This window comes from Terrapene carolina, unplaced genomic scaffold (genome assembly GCF_002925995.2).
Source record: "Terrapene carolina triunguis isolate 2854851 unplaced genomic scaffold, T_m_triunguis-2.0 Scaffold629, whole genome shotgun sequence".
Lineage (NCBI taxonomy): Eukaryota > Metazoa > Chordata > Testudines > Emydidae > Terrapene > Terrapene triunguis.
The window spans coordinates 17,567,360-17,589,827 of NW_020664980.1; positions in this window are offsets into that span (position 1 = coordinate 17,567,360).

The window sequence follows — 22,468 nt, forward strand, 5'->3', positions numbered from 1 at the left end:
TTTTCTTAAAGCCCCAGCTCTTGGAGTCATGGGATTATATGAAAATTTCAGTTTTCACTAAAAAAAAAAAAAAAGCTTCTAGGTCTAAGGATTGCACACAAAAAGGAACCCCCATTTTTTTTAAAGTCTCATCATTTTTAAACCAATCTTATGACGTTTTGGGGGCCTGATTCCTGAATTTTTTTGAATGCTGGAAGTTGGCAATGCTGTAGAAATGAAATGGAAGGGCATGACTCAGGAGAACAGCATATTGCAGCTTAAAATACTTGTCTATTATTCATGGTTCCTTATCTCATGGCTCCTGACTCGGTTAGCTATGTCTGATAAAGCCTTCCAGGGACAGACCGAGTTCTCCACAGTGGTATCCTCTCTAGGCATCACCATAATTATTAATATGTCCTGTTACAAAGCACCATAAATGTGCTAAGTGTTGTACAGAATGTAACTGTGCAAAGCAATTAGTGGTGTCCCGGCCCACATGTGTTTACAATATAAAAGGCACAAGTTGATAAAAACCATAGCTACTTCACAATAGAGCAAACACAATGCTACACAGAAAAGGGAAGACTGAAAGCAGATACTCAAGATAATGAATGCATCCTTGTGACCTATATTTATATATACAGGCCATTGGATGATGTAAGAATACAGGTCATAAAAATGCTTTTCATATATAATACCAGGGATTGATCAATTGATCTATCTATCTAATTAGTTTAATCTTTAAATGAAAGGTGCTAGGTAATGTTGTCAGTCATTATTTTGGTTCATATTGTACATTTTCTTTCTTTCTTTCTTTCTTTCTTTGTCCAGTTGCACAATAAGAACTCCAGTCAAATGCACCCTTAGAAACAATAAGATAAACCACCTCTGTCATTTACTTCCATTGTAGGAAGTCTTAACAGCACTATCTATTCATTAACACCTCCGGCTTTGTGATCATTCATCCACAGAACCACTGCAAGATTCGGTGATTTGAAGCCTGTGAAACCTAATTTTGATTCATGAGCTGGAATTTCAACAGCACAACCCTTGTAGAGCTTGAAATCTGGCTTCTCTTTTACCCAGCCTCATGGACATGCAATCAACCTATTAACCATGTCTGGAAGATTTTGATGATGTCATACAGAGCAAGCACAGAGTTCTCTCCTTGATGGACAAACTCTTCAAAGTGGATTGACAACAAGCCAGCTTTACAAGATGGTCCTAAGCACATAGCTACTGTTTAAAGGTCACTGCCACATTTCTGCAAAATTCACTATTTTTGTTACACAGATTTTCACTTCACAGTTTTTTCTCTTTAATTCAATATGGTTTTGCAACTCTCAAATTTTGCTTTATTTGGAATTTTAACAAAATGGCTGTTTTTTCCCCAGACAAAAAACCTACAAAGCTGCAATATTCCACCTATTTTTGATACAAAAGACCTTTGCATGGAAAATGGACTCAATTTTGAATTAAAAATGAACTACTTTAGTTCAAATGTCCATGAAAATCGCTCAATTTTCCAACTTATAACGTGAAAAATCTTGTTTTTCCATAATTTTGTATTTCATTACAAATATACACACTTCATCGTTCGTTCGTTAAGAACATAAGAATGGCCATGCTAGATCAGACCAGTGGTTCATCTAGCCCAGTATCCTGTCTTCCAACAGTGACTGATGCTACATGCTTCAGAGGAAATGAACCAAACAGGGCCATTATTGAATGATCTGGTCCCCAGTCATTCAGTCCCAACTTCTGGCAGTCAGAGGTTTAGAATCATAGAAGATTAGGGTTGGAAGAGACCTCAGGAGGTCAGCTAGTCCAACCCCCTGCTCAAAGCAGGACCAACCCCAACTATATCAACCCAGCCAGGGCTTTGTCAAGCCAGGCCTTAAAAACCTCTAAGGATGGAGATTCCATCCCTAGGTAACCCATTCCAGAGCTTCACCACCCTCCTAGTGAAATAGTGTTTCCTAATATCCAACCTAGATCTTCCCACTGCAACTTGAGACCATTGCTTCTTGTTCTGTCATCTGCCACCACTGAGAACAGCCTCAGCCTCTCCTCGTAAGCCATGTGCCCCAGCCCCCTAATCATTTTCGTTGCCCTCCGCTGGTCTCTCTCCAATTTGTCCACATCCTTTGTGTAGTGGGAGGCCAAAAACTGGACGCAGTACTCCAGCTGTGGCTTCACCAGTGCCGAATAGAGGGGAATAATCACTTCCCTCGATCTGCTGGCAATGCACCTACTAATGCAGCCCAATATGCCGTTAGCCTTCTTGGCAACAAGGGCACACTGCTGACTCATATCCAGCTTCTCGTCCACTGTAACCCCCAGGTCCTTTTCTGCAGAACTGCTGCTTAGCCAGTTGGTCCCCAGCCTGTCCTAAAGCTGCACGTGTCCTTGTTTAACCTCATCAGATTTCTTTTGGCCCAATCCTCCAATTTGTCTAGGTCATTCTGGACCCTATCCCTACCCTCCAGCGTATCTACCTCTCCCCTCAGTTTAGTGTCATCCGCAAACTTGCTGAGGGTGCAATCCATCCCATCATCCAGATCATTAATGAGTTCCAGAGGTTGGTTGTGTGAAGTACTACTTCCTTATGTTTGTTTTAAACCTGCTGCCTATTAACTTCATTGGTTGACCCCTGGTTCTTGTGTTAGGTGAAGAGGTAAATAACTCTCCCCTATTCACTTCCTGTACACCATTCATGATTTTACAGACCTGAATCATATCCCCCATTAGTCGTCTCTTTTCCAAGCTGAAAAGTCACAGGCTTTTTAATCTCTTCTCATATGGAAGCTGTTCCATATCCTTAATAATTTTTGTTGCCCTTCTCTATACTTTTTCCAATTCTAATATATATATTTTTTGAGATGGGGCAATCAGAACTTCAGGCAACATTCAAAGTGTGGTTGTACCATGGATTTCTATAGTGGCATTGTGATCTATACTGTCTTACTATCTATCCCTTTCCTAATGATTCCTAACATTCTGTTCGCTTTTCTGACTGCCACTGTACATTGAGCAGATGTTTTCAGAGAACTGTCCACAGTGACTCCAAGATCTCTTTCTTGAGTGGGAACAACTAATTTAGACCCCATCATGTGGGAATATGTTTTCCAATGTGCATTACTTTGCATTTATCAACATTGAATTTCATCTGCTTGTTTGTTGCCCAGTCACCCCGTTTTGTGAGATCCCTTTGTAACTCTTCACAGTCACCCTTGGCCTTAACTATCCTTAGTAATGTTGTAACATCTGCAGATTTTGCCATCTCACTGTTCACCCCTTTTTTCCAGGTCATTTATGAATATATTGAACAGCACTGGTCCCACTATGGCTCCTTGGAGGCTCCTGCTGTTTACCTCTCTCCATTGTGAAAACTCACCATTTATTCCTCTCCTTTGTTTTAATGAGTTGATGATCCATGAGAGGACTTTCCTTCTTTTGCCATGATGGCTTACTTTCTTTAAGAGCCTTCGGTGAGGGACAATGTCAAAGGCTCTCTGAAAGCCCAAGTACACTATATCCACTGGATCATCCTTCTCCACATGCTTGTTTACGCCCTCAAAGAATTCTAATAGCTTGGTGAGGCATGATTTCTCTTTACACAAGCCATGTGGACTCTTCCCCAACATATCATGTTTATCTATGTGTCTGATAAGTGTGTTCTTTACTGTCGTTTCAATCAATTTGCCTGGTACTGATATTAGGCTTATAAGCCTTTAATTGCCAGGATCGCCTCTGGAGGCTTTTTAAAAAATCGGCATTTATATTAGCTATCCATCAGCCATCTGATAGAGAGGCTGATTTAAGTGATAGGTTACATACCTCAGTTAGTAGCTCTGCAATTTCATATGTGAGTTCATTCAGAACTCTTGGGTGAATACCATTGGTCCTGGTGACTTATTACTGTTTAATTTATCAATTAATTCAAAAACCTCCTCTATTGACCCCTGAGTCTGGGATAGTTCCTCAGATTTGTCACCTAAAAAAATAGATCAGGTGTGGGATTCTCCCCCACATCCTGTACAGTGAAGACTAATGCAAACAATCCATTTAGCTTCTTTGCAATGGCCTTGTCTTCCTTGAGTGCTCCTTTAGCACCTCGATCATCCAGTGGCCCCACTGATTATTTGGCAGGCTTCCTGCTTCTCATCTACTTACATTTTTTTTCTTATAGTTTTTGTGTCTTTTGCTAGTTGATCTTCAAGTTCTCTCTTGTCCTGCCTAATTATATTTTGACTTGACTTGACTTGCCAGTGTTTATACTCCTTTCTATTTTCTTCAGTAGGATTTGCCTTCCGATTTTTAAAGGATGCCTTTTTGCCTCTAACCACCCCATTTACTCTGTTAGTTAGCCATGATGGTATTTTGTTTGTCTTTTTATTGTTTTTTTTAAATTGCGGTATACATTTAGCTTGAGCGTCTATTATGGTGTGTTTATAAAGTTTCCATGCAGTTTCCATGCATTTCACTCTTGTGACTTTTCCTTTTGAAGTTCTGTTTAATAGCTGTCTCATTTTTTGTATTGTTCTCCTTTTAAAGTTAAATATTACTGGGATGGGTTCCTTTGGTATTTCGTCCCTACTAGGATCTTAAATTTAATTACATTAAGGTCACTGTTACTATATTCACCTGTTGGGTCAGATCCTGTAGTCCATTTAGGACTAAATCAAGAATTGTCTCTGCTCTTGTGGGTTCCAGGACTTGCTGCTCCAAGAAGCAGTAATTAATGGTGTCTAGAATTGTATCTATGCATCCCGTCCTAAGGTGACATGTACCCAATCAATATGAGGTTAGTTGAAATATCCCATTATTACTGGGTTTTCTGTTTTTGTGACCTCTCAATCTTCCTGAGCATTTCACAGTTACCATCACCATCCTAATGAGGTGGTCAGTATTGTATTCCTACTGCCATTCTCTTATTATTCAAGCATGGAATTTCTAGCCATAGAGAATCTGTGGTACAGTTTGATTCATTTAAGATTTTTACTCCATTTGACTCTATGCTTTGTTTCACATTGTGACGAACTGGGACTGTTCTTAATCTGGTCTTTGAATGCTGAGTGGGGAGTGTGGCTAGGATGGTCTGCATTGGGGGATGGGAGACTGGCCATGAGGGAGAATACCTGAGCATGTAACATGAGAACCCAGGAAGGGGTTAGAGGCCAGGTGACACCTTTGCTCGGGAAACTGAACAAAGGCTGGGGAGAGAGTTTCAGAGCTGGCTGGTGGAATGGCTGGGAGGCAGACGGGGCTCTGACCTCCCAAGGGGGCTGTGGTGCCCTGGGACCCCAAGATGCACCTAATTGGGGGGGGTGTCCTGTTGTCTGTGCCTGCAAAACCTGTCTTGGACTGTGTTCCCGTCGTTTAAATAAACCTTCTGCTTTACTGGCTGGCTGAGAGTCATGGTGAATCACAGGAAGCCGGGGGGCAGGGAATTGTGTCCCCCCACACTCCGTGACACACATACAGTGCCACTTCCCCACCAGCATGACCTACTCTGTCATTCCTAAATATTTTGTACCCTGGTATTACCATGTCCCATTGATTATCAGCTTTCCACCAAGTTTCTGTGATACCTATTTTATCAATATTCTCATTTAATACAAGGCACTTCTAGCATTTGTATACAAACACTTATAAAATTTGTCAATTTTAATTCAGTTCCAGTTGTGATTAACTTTCTTTAAGTGATAGCAAAACAGTCTTTAATTTGAAGAATCCTTTCAAGTAATAAAGATCCCTTCTTTGCCTTAAAATCTATGAATCTATGACTAAGCATTTTTATGGGTACAACACTGTTGCTGATTGCCAGCGGTTTGAAGTAGTTTTACATATGACAAGCATACAGTATAGAACCTAATAAAAGCCAACACAAGCATTAAAATGACTAAGATTATTTCTTAGCCTTCTTAGAAGGTGTGAGCTGGAGAATATACAGTTCTTTGTTTTTATATGATGTAACTTACTGCATATGATCTTTGCATATTACATTATAGTCCTGTTAGTAAATAATTGATTATTATGTAGGCAACATGCCTTCGTTAAAACAACATAGAGCCAAATCCATCACTAGTGTAACATCATTGATTTCATTGGTGTTTGTTTGTTCCTGTCTGTAGGGCATGTTACTTGTTTGCTATTGTGTGTGCCTCTCACTGGCAGAGGAGTTTAGCTTGCTCTAAACAGTGCATCACACATGTTAGAAATAGTGTTGGTTTGTGCCAGAGAATGAGACATTTGTTCAACCTCTCTGACTTTTTAAGATCATGTCTTTGTTTCAATAAAAGTTGAGTATTGTTGAGGAAATCCAAGTGGGTGCTTCATTACTCATCCAAACACAAAACAAATTTTCCTCCACAAATCAGTAAAGACCCTCTGAGTCACAGATGGGGAACCACCCACGGAGGGTGGATTCATTTACATGAAGCTAAATGTCACTTCTTGGAAATAAGTCCACTTATGCTGGTAGAAAATTGCCCAGTGGGACAGGTTTCCACTGGAAAATTCTAATTCGACAAACTTGAAACATTTTGCATTTAGTTTGGACTTTACCGGGTAAAGCGTTATGATATAATATAAACATTGAAATGATAGATTTGCAACAAATCATTTCTCTAAGGTCAAAGCAATTTTTTTTTGGAATATATCGTTACATGCACAATTTTGGGATTTTGACTTTTTGTCTTGATTCTGGATGAAACCCAGTTTTGAAGTCTTGGCATTTCCTGTGGGACAGAAATGCTGAAGTTTGACCAGCTCTAATGTCCACCACAAGTTGAAGGTCATGAGTGAAATCTTAACCCAATTGAAGTCAATGGAAGGTTTGCCATTGACTTAGGGGCCAGGATTTCCCTGCATGCATCTTCTCATATGATTTAGGCGAAATTGGTCATTAAAATAATATCTATTTTGCAATTATTGGACCAGGTGCAGCATATGGAAGAAATTCCATTTAAACCAGTTCTAACATATTTTATGGGGATATTGAAGCACTTTGGTAACTTTGGTTAATTAAGAATCACACCACGTCTGAGGCTTTATATCATCAATTTTATAGATGGGTAAACTGAGGCATACAGGAGTCACATCACACATGAGTTCAATGGCTGGGCCAGCAACAGGCATCTAGACTCCCAGTCTCCTAGGAGAAAAAAAAAAGATATTTTCCAATTAAAGAATGAATGATTTAATCTATTGTCTAATCAATCAGGCTCCAATTCACCCATCTCCAGGGGATCTGGACACCAGATAATTGGTAACACCTGTAATTTTCCTGTTCCTTTTGAGGTTTTAAGTGAACTTAGCTCTTGGGGAAAAAACTGACAGTCTTGGAGTATGAAGTCTTTTATTTAGCCACATAACAAGCACACGGACATCAGAGACAGCATGGGGCGTTCCTCCACATTGCTCCAACAGTTTGTGTCAATGCTCTTTCGGACGCTCCTCTGGATGCGCTGCTGGATGTCTAGGATTGAGAGAATAGTCCTATCCCACTGATGTCAATGTCACCAGCCTGTCTGCTGAGACCCAACCAGGATGCTAATGTTGGTGTGAGTTTTTGCAGCAGGGATATATGACCACTAGGAACTGTTGGGTTTTAACTAAACTTGAAACCCTGATCAATTAGTTCTTGGCAAATTCATTCCTATTTGGCCATCCAGTGCTAAAATCAACCCTGGTGTAAATGATTTCCCTGGCGTTTTGCCAGCTTAGCCTATGGCAGAATTAGCGCATTTTCTATTCCCCTATGGAAGATGATTTCTTCTGATTTGGACCCCAAAGATGCTTGTTCTGAAGCCATCAAAGGAGGAGCTTGGCAGCAAAAGACCATGACAAATAAAAATAACTTTTATTTTCTGTGCCAAAAACTGCAGTGCCATTTCCAGACTCCACAATATTATAATAACAAACCCTAAAACATATGATGCTAATACGGTGCATCTTTTGATGATAAGCGTAAGTAATGATCCTTGTCAAAGAGACACAGGGATGAATAACACACAGCAATTGCCTTTCAAAGAAAAAGAAAGAAAAAAGGAGAAAAAGAAAGTGAATTTTTACTAAATTACTGTATACCAGTGGCCATAATACACTAAAATTCCTGGACAGTGTGAGCTTAGGGTAACAGAGAAATGAATGGGAAAAAATATTTGTGAAGACGATGTGACATTGTCTCATAATTCGCAAAACTCTAATGATTTCCAAAGCTGGTATACAAGATTTACCCTCCTTTTTTGGCATTCAGATCGACACAGGGGCTTTTTCTTGCCAACTAGAACATTCTTGAGGTGGTTTTTTTCCCTCACATGAAGTTCATTGTGATCCCATGCTTGCTATTATCCATAAATTAATTTCTGGCACTGCAATAAATTCTAGGAAAACCAATAAAACCACAAACTTAGAGCTAATTCTTTGTCATTTTTCTTTTCTTTTCTTTTTTCCCTTAAAACGTTCTGTGGGAAAGACAAGAGGGGGGCATTAAATGTTTGCCGAGGTGCTAGCTTGGATCCACAGGATGAATTTATGTTTCCAATTGGTCTTCCTTACTTGTCAAAGCACTGTAATTGAAGTCAACATTCTTTATTGGTTCTGTTGGGTAGGGCCGACTTTGGAATGTATCATAGAGTCTCTGTGATTCACAGGAACACGTTTGTGATGTCTATTAAAGTTGGGCCAGACCCTGAAATCCTCACTCAGTTCCTACTTGATCCTTACTATGGTCTTCAATGGGAGTTTTGTATGGGTAAGGACTGACAGTGAAATTTACCCAATGGCTTGTTGTCTGGGTATTCAAGTCACACATTGCGGGCCCTGCATGCCCAACTGGCTGTGCATTGTCCAACTGGTGGCCCGTGAACCAGATTCAGCCCATGGGATGATTCCATCTGGACCATGGAGGATGCCATTTTGTACTACAAAATGGCGTCCTCCGCACAGCATGACTTCGCACGCACTGTACATGCGAGGTCACACCACATGAAGGATGCCATTTCGAACTGCCTAAGGCATGCAAATGAATTGTTACATGCCTTACTAAAACTGTCATGGTACGCCATTGAATTTACCCCTCTGCATAGGCCTTGTGGGACTTGTGTGGTACATTGGCCTTGTGTTGGTCCTCTGCACATGGGAAAATTACATAGTTCAGCCTGCTGATCGTCTTCTAATTTCACAAGCAGGAGTTCTCAGTCAAAGAGGGATGTGTGCAAGCGCATATGTGTCACACACATGCATGTACTTTGAGAATTGCTTTGGCCAGAGGGGAGTGGCTCCTTTTATAGTAGCCTCACACAGTAGGCTGTCATGGATCAGCCAATGGAAGATAACATCATTAACAAGCAGGGGATGGCCTGTCGCTTACAGCTCATTCCCCAAGACAAAGGAAAATGTGTCTAGTCCATTAGGTAACTGAGATGTGAAAATAGCTCCATTTTTCTTGGTATGATAATACAGATTTAGAGCCTCATTTCCATTAAAATTACTGGGTTGAAATGTCCACACTGGAGCCTTATTATGATTGATCTATATACAGGCAGGTATGTATATACAGTATCTTTAACTCATCAATCTGTCTCTTTTGGGGAGCTTGATTCAAGTTCTTCGTTGTGGATTTACTTTGGGAGATGGAAGGCTTTCACCATGGAGACTTTCAGCTTATAGTCTGATATATTCTGAGCTGCAAGTAGCTGGGTGATCTTAGTTTGTGCCTAAATGGCCCAAAGTCTCTATAGCAGGGATTAGTGTGTTTTTTGGCGAGGTCTGGAATGAGAATTTGTTTTCAGACAGGATTTTTTCTTACAACAGTGAAGTGAACGGGAGGTTTGGCATAACTTCAATAGGAGCAGGATCAAGCCCTTATCTCTGAAAAAGAAGGACTTCTTCTGGTCATGTTTGTTGCTGAGGTCAGGCTTGACAAAAGAAGAGATACTGAAGCCACCTGCAGAGCTGGCTAATGGAGAACCAAAGTCCTTCCTAACTAGAAATAGTCATTTCAATTAATATTGCGCTTTCCTGTAAGAGATGACTTCTCTGAGTTTGTACATTAGTGCAATTAAGGAATCTCACATATCTTTAAAGGGGGAAGGATTAGCAGAAAGCTGAAAAGTCTATTTTTTTTGCGGATGACCTTTCTGTATTAGTCATGTAGAAACAGACAGGCCTTGAGTGGTATTGAAACACTGACATGCCATGTTGTGATGCTAATCCAGAGGTATAACCTTTTGTAACTGGGGTTTTTCTTGGAGCTGCCTCCCTTTGCAATCACAGGAGATGGATATTACGGGTCATGAGCACATAGTCCTAATGAATTATCCCCATGCAAATAATCGACATAGAGCTTTGGGTTCCTTTGAGATGATGATAATATAATAAATAATAATCATTAATTAATAATTAATTTATAGCGACAGCAGTGTGAAAAAGCATGGTGGGAGCTGTCCAGATCATTGTGATTACATATGCCAAGGAGCTGTATTGGCAGAAACACTCACCAGGTGGAGGGACTGCAGCGTGAATTGGACAGAACCTGCAATTCTTTGAAACTTGCTGCTCCTGAGTTTTTAATGAGAATGCTCTCCTCTTGCTCCCCCCGATCAGCTCCTTGCGGGTTACCAGGTCAAGCCACAGGAGCTATGCCTTTGCCTTGCCTCCCAGAGGGGAACAGCACGGAGAGCACTAGGAAGGGGGTGAGGGGCAGAGTCCAGCTGGGCCGTGGAACTGGCATGTCTGTGGACTGGTCAGACTGTGCAGACATGTCAGTTTTGGGAGGAAGCAGATGTGTGCGCCTTGTTGGATTCCTTCCTTTCCTTTCTTTGGCCGCCTCCTGCTAGGGTGACCAGCTAGCAAGTGTGAAAAATCGGGAGACCGGGGATGGGGGGCGGGGAATAGGCACCTAGATAAGACAAAACCCTGAATATTGGAACTGTCCATATAAAATTGGGGCACCTGGTCACCCTACCTCCTGCCCTCCTCCCAGAATATCTCTCTCTGAGCCATTCAAAACTAGATGGCATCCACTTCAGGACTGTGAGTGGTGGACAATCAGCTGCGAAGAAGCAGGGAATGATGAATTTTTCCAGAACGCTGCACCTGCTCTTTTATAAAACATATTAGCGTTGTTATAAATCAATGAACATGGTTTATAATAGCAATGATGCCCTTGAAATCTGTTAATACTGCAGTCGGCAAGTGGTTTGTTAGAGCATTTACTGCCCTTGGCTTCACCTTGGGCTATTAACTAACAAATCGGTTATTAGCCAGTGGTGGTAATGACCAATTTTCTAGGGATGATTGCTTAAATATTGCCCACCTTGAAAAGAGAATTATTGCTCAACTGAAAACCGAACCCTTATTTTCAAGTCGACGGAGCTAATGATCTTATTTTTTTATCTTCCCCCACCTACTCTAGGGGGCTCTGAGATCATATTACTAGAGAACTGTTTCCCTATCTGCCTTCTGTGACTTGAATCCAGGAAAAGTTCCATATTTAATATTTATTCTCTAAGCATCAGTGGATGAAGACAGATGGTAATGAAAGCAGTGTTGCTGAAAGTGACCACAAAGAGAATAGATTCTTTATGATGTCCAGGAATTCTGGACTCTCAGTCTCAGCTTAAATGTACCACGGCGCCAAGTCTGTCGCTTTAAGCCTACTATTCCTGCCATCTTCGTGACCTGTCTTTAGCCCTGACGAGTACAGGCTGCACTAAAGAGATCAATCTGTCTTTCTCCCCCCCCCAGAAACAGTTTAAACACCCAAAGCCGGATGCAAGTGACACTCTGCAAATGGGGGAAATTTCAGAGAGGGGGAAAAATATCCAGGAAAGAAAGAAAATAGTCACTTCAGAGTCCATTGGCTGTACGTGTTTGTTAAATATGTCATTATCCGCCTGCAGTTGATGCTTTCTGCCTGCCGTGATCTTTTCCCCAGAGCAATACAGAGCTCCTAGCCAGAAGCTGAGCCTTCTTGGCAGTTTTGCTATTCTCTTCTGCTCTCTTCTTTCTTATGAAGGAAGGCTGGCTTAGTGGTTAAAGCACTGGCCCTCAGGCAACCTGGCTTCAGGTCCTGGCTCCACTATGTGATCTTTGGGCAAGTTATTTAGTTTCCCGTGCCCCCATTCTCCATCTGTAAAACTTGGATATTGAGCATTCCTTTGTCTGTCTTGTCTCTTTTGATGGTAAGCTCCTGGGGACTAACTTACCACTTGAATGTACAGCATCTAGCACAATGGGCACATGCTCTCAATTGAGGCCTCTTGGCACTATCATCATGCCAATAATATATACCACTGATGCCAGACATCAATCTACAGGACTAAAAAGGGGGGAAGGTGAGGTGGAGCTGTTCAGGAACTCCACTTCTCCCATAGGCTTAATGAGTTGATGCAGTTAGAGGTGGGCATGGACTGGCACCAAGAATCCGAGCACATCTTACTTGTGTGTGTGCATTTGGGGGTGGGGGGGATGGAGGGTTTTGGAATCTGGACTCAGACACAGAGTTTGGGCCCATTGTTGGTTTAAATGATTCCACGCAGGGATTATCCCTGAGTGCCTTGGCATGTCTGTGAGGCCACAAGCTGCCTGAAGTTCACATGTGGACGATTAGCAGCTTAGCAGAATGTTTTTGTTTACCTGTCTGTTCCTGTGGACGAGTCGCTGTGTTTGCACCATCTTCAACTTTGCGTTTGTTTAACAAAGGGCAGGGCTCATCAGCTGCCTTGCAGCCTGTCTGATTTATGTTGTGTTATTAAAAGCAGTCCATGAACTCAAATATACTGATCCCATTGAAGTCAATGGCAAAACTCTTGCTAAGTCCAGTGGGACTAAGATATGGCCTAGAGACATTTATACTGGGTTCATTTTAGACCATCGATGACTGGATAGCTAAAGGAGAGTAGAGTTTTGTGTTTAAAGCAGCGATAAGTCCTCTTTGGTATGTATGAAGGATACAGCATATCCTCCCCCCAAATTACAGCACTTACACCAGTGCAGCGAGGGTGTAAAATGCCGCCAGACCAGAGTGCACTTTGCACTGGCGTAAAGCACCATCTGTCACGCAGGGGCAGTAGAGAATCAGAGCCCCTGGTGTAGAGATGGACTGTTCTGAGGCTAAATTAAAACGGGTAAATAAATAAATAAACAGTCACTTTTCTTTCTGTCGAAACACGAGAGCCAAGCAGTGCTCTCTGCCTGGCTGAGCCTGGGTCTGAACCGTCTGCCGGGGGCTTTGGGGAGCATCTTTCCTGACTCCGCTCTCCACACCTCCAGTGCAGGGTCAGTGGCACTGGGCCTTGCTGAGATTCCCAGGCCGATAGGAGTAAATAATGAATGTTGCACCAGCTGGCTGGGTAGCCTGTAACCTTCTATTTCTAAACACAGGATGTAAGGGGGAGGGGGGAAAGTGCCGCTCTTGTCTGTGGCCTTAATAGTTCTGGCCACAGCTTTACAAAATAAGATCGAAATATTCTGCAGGAAAAGTGTGCTTTAAAGGGACACTCTCAAGTTTTGTTATGCCAAAAATGCACCAGTCTATATATAAAATCCATACAATTCTCTCTCTCTATTGAAAACAAATGGGTCAGTGTTTTTTAAGTTCAGATGCCAAAAGCCTGGCATCCATTAATAACATTCTAATAATAAAAAGATCCTATAATAACAAACCAGCCTGCATAGCCCCGTGATCATGGACAACAACCTATAATAACAACCCAGCACCCACCAACATCAAACTGGTATGCACACTCCGCTCCCCTGAGCAACCCTATACTAACAAACCAGGGTGCATAGCCCAGAAGTCATCTGCAGTAACAATCAGTGTGCACAGACCAGTGTTCATGAACAGCCCTACAATAACAAACTGTGTGAGCACAAGGAAGAAAACAAACTCAGCGAGGAAACAGTTTATAATTTTAAGCTGCCAAGAGGCAAAGTGATTTTTAAAAGTTGCTGAAAGTCAGGTCCCTTAAAGGTGACTTAATTTGGGATCCCAAACTTGATGCACTCAGAATTACTAGACACTTTTTAAAATACTGTCCATGACAATGACAGTCAAACAAACCTTCAACAGTGGAGCTAGATGCAGTACAGAGCCCAGCAATATATATGCCTTCCTGCCAGGGACAATGCATAAGGCCTCAGAAGTGGCAGCAGAGTGTGGGCTCATTGTCCTTAGGTAGCTGCTAGGAAACTAACTCCTGGCCACTCAGTCTAAGTTCTTTCTATACAACATTACACGATGCACAACAAAGCAGCAAAAAAAAAAACAAAAAACAAAAAACAACACCCTGAAAAATATTTGGACACAAGAAACCCAGCTTCAAGCTGCAGCTTTGTCCTTCCTACTTTCAGCAACTTCCCGGGAGGTTAAATGACACTACATGTTGTGCCACACAACCAGAAGAAGAAAGTAGCTCCTGGGAATGGGCTGCGTGGATCTAGCCAGAGGTCAGCGTGCAAAGGGTTAACTCTATCCATCTGGCTAAAGAAAGAGCCACAGCTGACTGCCCAGACGGCAGGGTAGCTAGGTGGGGCCAGCTGTGTAGAATTAACTCATCTACCCCAGCACACTATAAGAGGGAGCAGTGAGGCACTATCCCTTGGAAGCTGCTTGAGTGAGTGAGTGGTTTCTGTAACTCTGTGGAATGGGGTGTAAGTGTATCATGTTTGATAGTACTCCACTCAAGGAGGCTCATAGGAGCCTCTGGTCAAAATTCACCAAGCTGTAGGGAGGGTTGGAGTGACTTTCTCTCCCTCTGATTTTGTTCATCCCCTCTTAGGGTGTTGCTAGACCATCTGTGCCAGAGAGAATTTTTAACAGGGAGGGTAATTAACCATTAGAACAAGTGATTAAGGGTTGTGGTGGATTGTCCATCGCTGGGATTTTTTAAATCAAGATTAGCTGTCTTTCTAAAAGATCTGCTGAAGCAGGGATTAATTCAGAGAAATCCTGTGGTCTGTGTTATACAGGAGGTCAGGCTAGATGATCATAATGCTCCCTTCCAGCCTTAAAAATCTATGAATCGCTGGGCTCGTGAAAGATTCTGAAGCCCCATTTTTTTTGCCTTTCCAAAGGGCTGGCTTGCACCAAGTGTCAGGTATTTTCAAAACCCTTCCCCAGGACCCCCTACAGGGAGCGCACGCAGCATTTTAAAAGCTACATGCTGAACATATATAGAGGATCCATTTATATACGCTATATACGATCCATTTACTCTGTTATGAGTGCAGTATAAATCTTTCCAGCAAAGTGAACTTAGAAGTCTGTTTGCTAAGCTGGCTTCCTCCTTGATTATGATTATAACAGCTTCTTTCTCTTTTGTTTAAAGAGAACCTTGGAGTAGATTATCCAGTCCTGACCTCTGTTAAGTGCAGCACACTCGTCTCTCTGGTTTTCTCACAGCTTAAAGGGAAAAACTGAATGACTGTGGAGTTCAAATCTTAGTAGCATGTTAGTGATGTTTTCTTAGACCTTGGCTGGTAGAAGCCACATTGTATCTGTCTTTGGTGCTTAAAGGGATGGGATAGTCTTTATGTGGACTTGTCTTGCCACAAAGGTGTTGACATTCCACATGGAGTGCTTTATCCTTTCCTGTTCCAATCAGCCCAAACATACTTATTGTCCAAAATAGCTTGGAACCACAGCTTGCTGTGCAAAGAAATTAGAGTGAAAGAAGCAAAACAGCTGATACTCAAAACAAGTCTGTTCCAGATGCAATAGCATCACACGCCTGTATGTAGCTTGGAGTGATTCCTTATACAGCCATGCACAAGTTTTGGCCTGGTTACTTTCTTCAGTTAGCCTTGATTATATCCCACAAAAGGCCTGAGTTTTAGAGGGGCATTAACCTCAAGCAGAATTGGCTTGATACGTGTACAAAGGTATAACAGCTCCTTGGGCAGAAGATTATTTACATGGGACCCATACATCACCACTACACCACCCTCCTTCCAGCAGTTACATAGAACTGATGTTGAGCTGCTGGATGAAGCACATGTAGGATCACAGAAGTTAGAAATAGAACAACCTGTTAGTTCTAACTTTCTGCCAGGGGTCAGTGCGGGATTGCGCCCTCTAGTACACATTGCAGTGGTTTGTCCAGCCTAGTTTTAAGAGTCCCAGGAAATGGCCCTTCCACCACTTCCAATGGGAGACAATTCAGGTCCAAGTCACTACGGGGAATGGTTCTCATACTTAGACAAATGTTTAAGAGAGGTTAAAAAAGAAAATTGTATCAAATGTAGCTTAGCACTGCTAGGGCCTGCTGCAGAAGAAAGCCAGCCTGCTTGCGTGAATGTGAGTTTGAGGGACTGGGCCAGTTCGTTGTGCGGTGCGTGTTGGCTAGAAACTAGTCCTGTCACAGCCATTTGTACAACATTCTGCTTGGAGTGCGTGTTATGCCACAATAGTGATGCAGGGCATCTGACCGGAAAGACCAGACCCAGAATGACATAGACATCTGGAAATCCCATTAGAAATGCAAGTTCCCAGATGGCGCTGGGAGGTGGGAAAATGGACTGTGGAAACTTGACAATCTAGTTTTGCGTTGCCTGCTTGAAGGAGATGGAGGAGTTGATATCAATAGATAAACAATAACAAAGAAAGATCTGCAGAAGCAGAGATCCACTTGTCTCCCCGTCTTGAGTCATTAGCTTTCTGCAGCCTGATCCAGTTGCATGATTAATTCTTCTACTCTTAGCTCTATGCTTTCCTCCTTGTAGCCCTACTGTGCTTGGTTCTCCCTCCCTGATCCAGCCTTCCATGGCCCCAAACTTCTCCTCCTTCAAGTACCTCCTTAAAACTCTACTACTTCCAAGAGGCCGTTCCACCTTAGACACTGTTAATGAACTGAACTAAAACTCTTTACCTTAACAATGAAAATTGTAGAACCAAGCTGTGTGCTAAACCATCACTGCTTTATCTCATCATGTCCTGCCCTCCTGTGTTTGTACATTGTCCCTTTGTTGTCTATCTAAGCAGTGAGAATTCCACGCAGGCTCTTTGGGAGGGATATTAAACCTCACACTTCAGATCTGAAGACAGTCTCTACCTAGGAGAGTTCAGGAGGTGGCAGGTTATCCCACATCTGCCTGGTGCAGAGTTCTTACACCTTCTTCTGAAGCGCCTGGCAGGGCCACTTTTGGAGGCAGAATACTGAAGTAGATGGGCCATGGGTTTGATCTGAGATGGCAATTCCTGTTTCCTGTGACACACTGAATACCTTTCTCAGACCTGAAGAAGAGCTCTGTGTAGCTCGGAAGCTTGTCTCTCTCACCACCAGAAGTTGGTCCAATAAAAAGATATTCCTTCACCCAACTTGTCTCTGTAGAGCATCTAACATTCTACTGATGCAAGGAATAGATAATAATTAAGCATTGCTGGAACTAGCCAGGGCCTAGGGGGTAGGAAGGTCAAGGTCTCCACATCCTCCTGAAGCTGTTTATTTGCTTTTATTTTCACAGAACAAATGATTGTCCGAGACATCAGTCCATCACATGGCATGTATTAAGCCAAAGATGTTGAGATCTATTCATAGGATCGCTGGGCCAACCAATTAAGATAAAATAATCACGGATGTCAGGGAGAAAGACCCTCAGTTCTGATGCAAAAATGATTAATAATAATATTGTATTACAAACTTGAAGTCTATCTGAACTTTTGTCCATCACCTGAACTGATCATGAATCAAACATTATTCCTAAAGCTCAAAAAAGCTCAGCTAATGTATTTATTTCTTTTCCTTCTCATGCCCTCTTATGGTGGTCCTGACCAAAGCTGGGAGTGGTAAGGCGCTGTTTTTGGTGCAACTGGGAATAGACTAGCAATGAAAATGCCATAATGGCCTGTTCTTGTGGGGTTTCCAGCTCAGATGTGCAGACCTGACAGGTTTGATGAAAGTATGGAGAAGCAACCAAACCTTTATGTGAACATTCCAACCCGTGTCTAATGTTCATCAGTCACTACATTTCATTATTATTATTTGTCATCATCTAGCAAATGGTCCCAAAGTGGACAGAGTTGCATCAGTTACTTTATTTCACCTCAAACAGATAAATCAACAAAACCAATGTGTAATTAAACAAGAATGTTCTGTTCTGCAATCTTTAGCAGTTAGTTAATCACTTCACAGTGGTGTTAAGGGCCCCGGGTAATTTTAAAGGAACTTCATATTGTTTGGTGACCCAGGGATACATTTTCAGAGTGGCTTGTGGTTGGTGTTAGCCACATGACAAAGAATGCAGAGAATTTAGAGGCAGATACTTGATAAAGACAGAAAGATGGGTTCTTAGTGCTATTATAAACCTCATGCTATACCACCCCCCAACACAATCTAAAAGTATGACATTACTTGACATTTCTTTGCAGTCAACTAGAAAGCTCCATTTTCCAGAATGCGATCATACAAATTTAGTCTAATGCAACAGTACAGTAAGTTACCCGGTGCCTTTCATGATTATGTCACCAGCACTCTCCATCAGGTGACACATCAAACATGTTTAAAATCACGATACCAATGCAGATGCTGCTTTTTTTGTACCTACCAGATGGCCCAATTAAAAGAAATTTTGGGGGGAGGAGGGGGAAAGAAAAGGAAAAGGAAAGCCAAAATGGACAGTTCTTTAGGCACCAGTATTTCCAGCAGCAAAGACTAGCAGAGTGGTGTTTTGTGCCTTCAGAAATCAACAGAATTACTAGTATAAAAACTGTCACTATCACTTTCTTTTTGTTGTCATGGTTGTAAGGAAAATGAAATGAGGCTGCACAGATATATTTCATGGCTTTAAGAGAAAGCAACCTCCGTGTGAAAATTACAAATAGACCTAGATTTTTGTTGTAACTAAACAGCCTGTTAACCTATTTAAATAGAACATATTGCATACTCTTGTACTATAATATATCAAAGTAATGCAATCATGTCTGTTTTGATACTGCCATATCTTGGTGCTACCTGGGTGCTCTTACATGAATGGTACATGGAATTAGTTCCACATTTTTTCTGTTACAATTAGCATATTAATGCACCAGAGAGAGAGCGCTAAAAGCCTGGATGGTTGAGCACTCCCAGTCTCTTCTTCATTGAGCTCTGACATTCAGCCCCCACTAGTCTGCAGGAATGTCTCGCTGCCTCATGCTTCGTCTGAAGAGCGGCCCTGAACTATGTACTGCCGTTGAGGTGCTGTACACACTGAGTTACTTTGTTGGCTTCAGAAATCATTCCATAAGGAAAAGGCTTCATGTCAGGCTGCAGACATGTTAGGGTTTTAATTTGTTTTGTGTGTGTTTATATGTATGTGCACATATACAGGTACACAGACATATCTACGTATATGTACATCTACAGGTACACAGATGTATTCGCACATTACTAATGGGATTTTCAAAGCTGCCCATTTGCGCGCCTATCCCACATATATATGTGCATGTATATATAGGTGTACATAGACGCATGTATGTATGGGTAATGTGTATATGTGTATATAATGATATGAAGGCTGTGTCTCAAATTAGAGATTCAGCGTGACTGGTGAAAGTTCTAATCTTGAGTCTATCTTGATGAAACATTAATGAACTTGTAAAAACAGGAAGCAGTGGAAAACAAATGAATTTCAGCTGGTGTTTGAAGAGCTGTCAGATCCTCTTGCTGAAATGTTTCAGAGGAACATCTTTCTGATAAAACCCCTGAGAAAAGTGGAGGAGTTTCAGAAGAGTGATTGGAAAAACAGGATGCCGACTTACAGGCTTTGCTAATGCATTGCATCTGCAAAGACTCTGCCAACTGCATACAGCACTGGCTATGTGAGAGCGGCGGAACTAGGGAAAGTTATTACATCGGAGCGTGATGGGTGGAGGGGGAGGAAACAGGCTGTTCCCTTTATGCATCTTCAAGTTTGAAAAAAAAAAAATGCAAGCCTTTTACATTTTTTCATTCCCTGTCTCCTCTGCTGTCAGCACACAGCCTTAATTCTGACAACAATGACCCCTACTTTGCCACCCTAGACTATCTTTCATCCTGGAATCTCAATGCATTTTACAAACATTAAATAAACTCCCTTTCCCGGTGTTGGGAAGACCGGCCTCTTTGGCTTTGGGCAGGATGCTTAAGCTGTCTGTGTCTTATTAGCTGACATGATTCACATTTTTCAGATGGGAAAACTGAGGAATAAAAATGTGGCCACTTATTTTGAGCTCCTGAATTTCTGGGTGTCCATCTTGAGACACCTAGTAATTGGGCCCCTAACAATAGTGGGCGTGTTGCAAACCTAGGCCCAAGTGACTTGACCAATGTCATGCAGCAAATCAACAGCAGAATTGTAATAACACAGGAGTCCTGCTTCTTGGGCTTCTGCTTCGACCTCCTTTCCACCCCTGGAGTCTTTCTGTTCCGCTCCTGGTACATTTCTGCTCCTGCACCATTAAAGTTTTTCCATTGACCTGAATGGGAGCAGGATCAAGCCCATAGAGAGCTCCCTGCCTTGTGAGACTCTAAGGACATGCATGGACCAAGCTCAGAACCCACTAGGGAGTTTTAATCTTTTTCCTTGGGGCAGTTGCTTCCTGTTACCTGCAAGAAAAACAACAGGAGTGTTTTAATACAAAACTTGTTTCAGCAAAACACTTAAGCGCATGCTTAACTTTAAGCATGAGAGAAATCTCATCCTTATTTATTAATACACTTGCGCACACATCTACGTCCCACTAACTTCAATGGGACTTGGGTTCATGATGCAAGTGGAGAACGTGCGTGAGTGCTTGGCTGGCTCCATATGGTTGTACCGTATGGGAGGGTAATTTAGAAGATTTTTGCTTTTGTTTATCCCTATGTGGATCATCGCGTCCAGGTCATAGCAACAGAAAGACAATTCAAAACATCCTGGTCTAAATGAGACAATCTAACTGTGGGCCCAGAAAAGCCAAGGACGAAGCAGCCACTAGAACAATGTAAACAGGAATGCATCTTTAAAAACATTAAAAGGCTAAAAGGCGAGAAGCAAAGCTGCTGTCTATGAATTAATTTTTTTTATTTGACTGCTTTGCACCTGATTTCAATTGCCTAAAACTGCTCCTTTTGCGGAGGAAGTGGGGTCTAGTGGTTAGGGGACTGGATTGGGATCCAGGAGATCTGATTCTCTTCCAAGTTTTGCCACTGATGGTGGGCAAGTCATTTTACCTTTTGGTGACTGTTTCCCTTCTCCCTGTGGGCCTGTCATGCCAGTCCTTGCAGACCCTAACCTGCAAACACTCATGTACATCCTTCACTCGACATGCATGAGTACCCCAACGGACAGTCATGGGACTATTTGCGCACATAAAGGTAGGATGTGCGTCCATGCTGGCAGGATCAGTGCCTTCGATTGTAAACCCTTTGGGGCAGGGACTGTCTCTTGCTATTTGTGCCTGCAGTGTCTAGCACAATGGGACTTTGATCTCAGTTGAGGCCTCTAAGCATGACTGTAAAGTAAATAACAATAACTGTTAATAATGAATAATTCTCAGCATCCATCAAGTGCTGGATATGCACAGAGTGCTTTGCAAACATTAACTTAATCTTTGTGCTGTGCTGTGAGAGAGGAGATTATCTAGTCATATGAAGCGCAGTTTGCAGATGGGGAAACTGAGGGATGAGATTGGCTCTCTGATGATAAATTAGAGTCCCCTTTGCTGAAATCTACCAGTATTTTGCTCATGTCTCAATAAACCTGCCTGTTTTAAGTGCAATAAAAGCTTTTGCAAGCTATATTTTTCCTACCGCTATCCTGGAAGCAAATACTAGATATGTTTCACTCATTTAGTTATAACAATAATTAGTTTCTTCTTTAATTATAACCTACCGCTGTCTATATCTCTGCCTGTCGTGTCTTTATTAGACAGTTAGATCTTTGGTAAAGGGACCATCTACCAACTTATAGCAGCTAGAAAACCAGCCTTAATCTTGGGTGGGGCCTTTAGCTGCCCGTAATTATTTTTATTCCTATTGAGGTGTGAGGAGTTTAATTATTGTAAAATTCATGTTGTCACTGGGTTATTTAATTCTATCTGGGGTCATTGACGGTGGTGGGGGTTTATTTTGTAAAGATTGTCTAAGGGTGTTCGCAGCCCTGGGTGGGTGCTATTTTATTATAGAGCAGTAACAATTTGAACATATCAATGCATAACATTCTATGCTGTGTGTTAGAGCCGTGTAAAATACGATGGCTCTGACTGGCCATTTATACGGATAATAAGAATATCCACAGATGGTGATCCCCTGGGGGAAGGTAGCATCTCTTTGCTCAGCATGTGTATATACAGAGTCTTGCACAGTGGACTCTGAGGTGCTACAGTAATATAAATAATATAATAGTTAATGCTTAAAAAAAAGTTTTGGAAGGGCCATAAAACCTCATGCTTCAGGGTTTAAACCAGTCTCTAAGCATTAGAGATTAGGAGGCGACCTCATGTGGGGAGCAGATTATTCCACATCTGCCTAATGTG